This window comes from Notamacropus eugenii, chromosome 1 (assembly GCF_028372415.1).
Source record: "Notamacropus eugenii isolate mMacEug1 chromosome 1, mMacEug1.pri_v2, whole genome shotgun sequence".
NCBI classification, from domain to species: domain Eukaryota; kingdom Metazoa; phylum Chordata; class Mammalia; order Diprotodontia; family Macropodidae; genus Notamacropus; species Notamacropus eugenii.
The window spans coordinates 478,349,556-478,356,416 of NC_092872.1; the positions used below are offsets into that span (position 1 = coordinate 478,349,556).

A 6,861-nucleotide genomic window follows, 5' to 3' on the forward strand; every position below is an offset into this window, starting at 1 on the left:
CTATCACCCCCTGCCCCAAGGCAATCATATTTGGAGGCTGTTAAACAAACAATATTTCTTTTCATTGGATCTATACCATCCAAATCACTCACTGTAGTATTAGGAATGACACTTTCTAGAACCTTTGCTTCCCCAACTTATAGGTCTCCTTTTCCAATTTTCCAGCTGCATGAGCCATGTCAGTTGGCATTTTCTTTTTTCAAGAGTGAATGATATTGGGGCGGGGCGTAGAGCAAGCTGGCAAGATGGGGTTGGATTCGAATTCCGGAGCATTTAAACGGCCGTTAGAACTGTAGGGAGGGGGGCCGTGTAACGGCTGCCCTAGCCCCAAGCAGGTCACATATGAAACAGATTTACCAAAACATCAAATTATGCAGAAAATCTCCAAAAGAAATAGTAATTCACCTGTTGCTGGTAAAGAACTTAACTCTGCTTGTCCTGATAAGAAGAAAGAAAATAAAGACAATTTTGTTGAAATATTACCTCCAGAAGTCACTATTAAAATTTTTAGCCAACTCGACATTCAGAGTTTATGCCGAGCTGCAACAACATGTAAGAGTTGGAATCAAACAATCAAGAATTGTGACTACTTATGGAAGCACCACTGTTTGACTGTCAGAGCTATATGTCAAAAAGAGATAGATGATGATCGAGGAAATGGATATTCATGGAGGGTAACACTATTGAGGAACTACTGGAAGAGTAAGGTGAAGCATGAATGGCTAAGTGGCAGATACAGCAACATTTGTTCTCCCGTTAGCCTTCCAGAAAAAAATATGTGACCTATGGATGCAGATACCTGGGGGGAAATTCTAGCAGCTGAACTTGAAAGATAAACTGAAAAATCCAGAAGAGTTCTCAACTTTCAAGAGTTGAAAGGAAACATTGCAGATACTTTGTACGTTTATTTACTCATTGTTCATTTGTTTTATTTGTGAATTTTTAAAAGAACATTATATGAAATATAAATCTTTATTTTGCACTTTACCTCTTCCCTCCAAAATTTTTATTTGATATTTTTATTGTAAGAATGAAAATTCTAGTGATGCTATTTTTAAAAGACATACTAAACTGCCAAATTAGTTTCAAGATTTGTGTAATATTGGTTTTTTTATAAAATGCTATACATTATTGTGAAGTAACAGGAATAGGAAAAATAGTAGAGTTTAAATAAATTGTTGTTTCTAAAATATTTTAAATGGAAAGTTCAACATCTTCAGGAAGAGAATTTGTTCTAAGTAGAGTACTCTTAAATTGTGTTCTATGACAGGCAAAAAAAATTCAAAAACAAACAGCTATTTGGGAAAATAAGTAAGTAACTTATTTTTAAGTTATTACTTATTAAAACCATAAGTAAGCTTCCTTCTCTAACTAGAGCAAACAGATTTGACCAAATAAAGAAAGGATATTACAGCACTTGGAAGTGTTATACAGCTCTAAGGTATTTTTTATTATCGTATATTTGTACTTTGAATGTGTTTGTGCCTTTATGTGAATTTTTTTTCTGGTTTCTTTAGACTTTTTTTACTTGTATATTAATATGCTAGTTTGCATTGTATCCTTTATTATTTACACTGTTTCTTTGTTTTCCATTCCTTCTATTTCAATATGGTTTCTAGTGTGACTGTCTCATTTTACACATGAGGTAACTGAGGTCCAGAGAAGTGAGTGACTTGACCCAGGGTTTGACAGATCATAAAAGTCAAGATTGAGATTCCAAAGGAAAGTCAAGAGGTCAAAGAGCATGTTAAGAAGATGATTCTTGTCTCCTGGCTCCACTTCTGACTCTGAGTTTTTCCAGTTCCTCTCCCTGAATCACCTCCACTTAGTAAAATCCATTCAGGGATACAGATGATCATTTCCCCCTTGTATTTGTATTTGTACTCCTAGCACTTAGCACAGTGCTTGATGACTAGTAAGTGCTTAATAAATGCATTATTGATCTATAAATCATTAGTAGGCAACATAATTGGCACAAGGATAGAACACTGGACCAGGAATTAGGAAGACTTAAGTTAAAATCCAGCCTCAGAAACTGACTTGCTGTGTGACCCTTGATAGGTCACTTAACCTCTGTCTACCTCAGTTTCCTCAACTATAAAATGTGGATAATAATAGCACCTACCTCCCAGGGTTGTTGTGAGGATCAAGAGAGATATTTGTAAAATGCTCAGCATAATACCTGGTATACAGTAAACACTATATGAATTCTTGTTATAGCAGCAATATTGGCAGGAAAAACATTTTAAAAAACAGATCTCAGAGCTATTTCATATGCACCGTATTGACCATCAACCAGGTAATTCAATCATCATCTGTCAGACATAAACAGCACTTTGCAGTTTGCAGTTATTTTCCTATCCACCCATTCATCCACTCTCTGAAGTTATTCTCACAAGATATATACAGGCAAATTGTACAGATAAGAGAACGTCACAAAGTAAATAAACTTGTTCAAAGTTCAGGCAGCTACTTAGTGTATTGAACTTGGATTTTGAAATACAATATTCTCCTTGCTCTGCGTCTGATATGGTGATATCAAACTCAAATTGAAGGGACTCACTAATCCATACAGAAGGATCCCTGAAGGCCACATACAGACTGAGTCTTAAAATGTAAAATGTATATTTAACTGCATTTTATCTTGTTACAATTTCCCAATTATATTATAATTTGATTAGGCAGCACTCAAAAAAAAAAAAAAGAGTGAATGATATTAAGGAAATTCTCTTCTCTCTCTAGAAGCTCTGATCCCTGAATTCCAGAACTTGGGAACTCTTAAACAGTAATCATCGGAGGTAATATTTGAACCAGGGTCTTCTGACTCCAGAGGAACCAGTGCTGTAAAGCATTAATTCAATCAAAATACTTAGAAACTATTCCCAAAACTTATAGGAATCAATGCAAAGTAAGGTGAACAATTTCTACAATAATAATTTTGTAAAGGTCATCAACTATGAAAGACTTAGTAATTGATCAACACAATGACCAACCGCAAGTCCAGAGGACTTATGATGAAACATGCTCTCTATCTCCAGATAGAGAAGTTGATGGACTTATAAAGCAGATCAAAGCATATTTTCTTTTCTTTCCTTTCTTTCCTACTTAACCTTCTTCTTTCCTTCCTTTCTTTGTTTCTTGACAAGGCTAATGCAGGGATTTGTTTTGCATGACTATGTACATTTATAATGTTTTTTTCTTGCCTTCTAAGTGAGTGAGGAAGGAGAGAAAGAGAATTTTGAACTGAAAAAAATTGAATTAAAAAAAGAAACTATTCTTAGAGTAGTACTCCCTCCAGTCTCTATTTGGCACCATTTTGCAGATTGAGTCCCCAGGGGCATAACTAGTCCCAGATTTCAAGGTAGTCTGCAAATCCACAATTCCTACTATCCCACTGGTATACTTAACTTTTAAAAATAGTCAGCCAATAGATACAATTAGCTCAAAAACAGCATCCCCCTCACAGATCTAGGACACACTCTCCCACAAAATCAGTCAGAAGAGCAGAGTAGAAAGAATATACTGCTAGTGAAATTCATACACAGGGAACTCATATGGCTAAAGCATCTCCATGAACACAGGATCCCTGTGTTCTTTTTCCTCTTGTGGTAACCCATACTATTCCTCTCTGGGCTCATTGACTCTGTTGAGCTTAACTGGGTTCCCTAAGCCTGCTTCTCTTAGAAGTTGAATTGCCAATTGTCACAGTTAACTCCTCTTCTGAGGCTCTTTTCTCTGCCTCCAGGGATTATACTTCTTGGAGCTGGTTCCTTTCATTCATTTATTCATTCTCTATTTCTATGTCTCTTGAGTGTCTCTGTCCGTCTCTGTCTTTGTTGGTCTCCTTCTCTACCTCCCATGCAGTGTCTCCTATTAGGTAAGTAGGTCTGCTGCAAAATATTATGGCCAATAGAAATGGGGGAAGAGGAGAGAGGGAAACTCTCTCCCTCTGCTTTCTTCAAACAGTAGCCGTGACTCTCTATGCCTCCTCTTTTTTTTTTAAACCTCCAAGGATATGGCCTATTCTTAGCTAGCTGTTTCCTAAATCCATCAAAGAGAACTTTATATGCTTTACAAAGGAGTTACAAATTAACCCTCCCAAAAAATGTAATTAATTTAATTTTAAAAATTAACATCTCATTATCTACTCTTTTTTTTCTTTTTTTCAAAGACTAGGTTGGGGTATGAGGAAGGAATTCCTCTCCTATGCAGTGGAATTTACCATTGGTAAAGAGATACTCTAAAGAACTATAATAAATGTGTCCCCAGATTCAGCTGACATTTTGTTATTTACCTACTACTGAGGAGGTTTGGAAAAAGGAAGGCAAATTCTGGGACTCCCCAAAGACCAGAATGCAGGGGTGGGCCATCCGGAATGAATTCACAGACTCAAGCACTCTTGAAGTCAAGGTGGTGAAGATTTACTATTATGCTTTTCAGCAGGCAAGAGTTCTTAAAGAATCTGCCATTTGAAAGAGGTACAGGTAAAGTTTATATAGTATATTCTATAGCATAACATGTGCCAAATATGCTAACTAGGTGATTCAGGGCAGGATTAGAGAGTGGTTAATTCTTAAAGGAACATGCACTTTTAATATCTACTTTGATAGGTATTTTATCCAGAGTTCACTGGGAAATAGTTGGAGGGGCGGGGTGGCAGTGGGAAGAGGACAATAATGGAAGTGTGGTTTTTAGGCCTGGAACGTCACTAAGTCAACTAACTGTCAGGGCTGACTGAGAAATACCCAGGCTCCTCCCATCAGTGTCTTGTTAGACAAGATAATGTAAGGGATACATATGTGAAAGCCTAGGATACATATGATTGGTCAATATCTTTATCACCCAGTACACATCCAGTTCAGCCAGTACACAGTTGGTTCAAACTAATAAATTCTATAGGTAAGGCTGGCTACTGTATAAGGAGGAGAGATCTAGGCCAGGTTGTCCTTGGACTGGGGAGAAACTGCCAGAGATAGTGTTTTGAGGCTAGAGAGAAATGTGATTTTAGAATTGGGGTCCAAGCACAGCCACCTAAGCACCCCATCTCTACCACTTATATTATTTCTGTCCTATTTATTTTGAAATTTATTACAGTTTGCCAATGCTGACTGAACTTTTAAAATCACTTCATAGTATTTTCTAGGTTCAGGAAAAATTCTCTAAGAAAAATAAATATAGCTCCCCTACTCCCCTAGCATAGGAAAAAAAAAATATGTCCAAGATTCTATTTCAAGTCATTGTTTGTTAATTCTATTTTTAACAGAAGGTACAAAACATCTTTGGATCATAGGAAAAATATGGAAAACTAATTATTTTTGGACAAGTTGTCAGTTCTCATGTTCTATTAGAATCTTCCCTTGACTTTTCTCCTGTTACTACCTGTAGATGCCTCTCAGAATATTTTAAGGGAGTCAACACAAAGATTTCCTCCAATGACATCAACTTTTCTACAAACAGAAAACATCACTGCAAAAGACTTTTCACATGCACTTTTTTGATGTATCAAGATTATCCAAAATGTTTGCACTTATGACACCAAAATGTTGTTGGTTTAATGATGGTGACTTCTGGGGGTGAGGAGGTGCAATGGAAATGGGATTCTTTCCAAACACACCCAGTCATTCTTTCTAAATGACTCTTCCATAAAGTGTCTCTCTCCCTTTCCTTCTAGGGCTACTTGCCACCCCCCCCCCCACCTTCCATAGATGGAAACCTAAAAGTTACATGTAATGTAAAGTAACATTAAATGAGTTAACTAACATGAGTTAATGTGTAAAATATTTTGCAAATCTCAAAGTGCTATAAATGCTAGCTGCTACTACTGCTGCTGCTGCTGCTACCGCTACTTCTTTGTCCATTTTCAAAGAGGACCAATGATACCACAGGTGATAGCTTGACTCAAGTATGAACTGGATTTGGAGGCAGAGTTGCACAAAGTTGTCAGTCTCAATCTTTCTTCCAGAGTCTGAACTCCAGTGGCAAGACAAAAATCAAGAGGACTGGTGATGTCCCATAATGCAGTGGATGACCTTGACATCTTCAATGCCTCACCAAGCTAAAGTACCCAACAGCACCTGCTTCAGCCACCTTCATGACTGTTGGAACAAATTGTTCTCATCTCCCATTCCACCAGGGTAAGTCTTTATATGCTTGGGGTAGACATTTCCCTAACTCACAGGCTGAAGAGGACATTATTCTAGTGATGAAGACATTCCAACTGACAGAGGGCAGGATGGTGGCTGCTGCTGCTGCTACCACTACCACTACCACTGCCACCACAGCCACTATACTACTCCTACTCCTACTCCTACTCCTACTCCTACTCCTACTCCTACTCCTACTACATGGGAAATTCCTCAATCTTCACCATTGTCCCCTCCCCCTCCCAAAAGTCTGTCTTATTAATGGAGTTGTTTTTTTAGCACATCCTTTCCTTCCATCCCCTCACACCAATGAGAGCAAAATATGCTATAGCTGTGGATCATTGTTAGTACCAGTCTTCAGACTAAAGGATTTTTCCCACGCACATAAACAAATGAAAGAGAGTAGACAACTTTAAGAATTTTCCTTTATACTTGGGGATGACTGAGAGAGAGAGGCATAAAAACTTACTGGAAAATCCATGGCATATGAATGTAATGTAATATTATTGTACAATAAGAAATGACAACGACTGTGAGTATTATGCATGGCCTGGGTGGTGGAGGGCACCCTTTCCCACAAGAAGCCCTGACTCTGAACTCACACAGAACCAGGTTCAGTCCTAGAGAAGTCTGACTTCTAAAAGAGAAGAGATTAGACTTTTCTCCAACTTTCTTACTCATTATTCCCTTACCCCAGAGTTTCAGAGAAAATCTCCCA

The 6,861-nt window shown here is 37.7% G+C and overlaps 1 pseudogene; it reads left to right on the plus strand.

The window, feature by feature from the left end:
• Positions 1-107: 107 nt before the first annotated feature.
• LOC140519457 (F-box only protein 48 pseudogene) lies at positions 108-1,072 on the plus strand (annotated as a pseudogene).
• Positions 1,073-6,861: the final 5,789 nt, after the last annotated feature.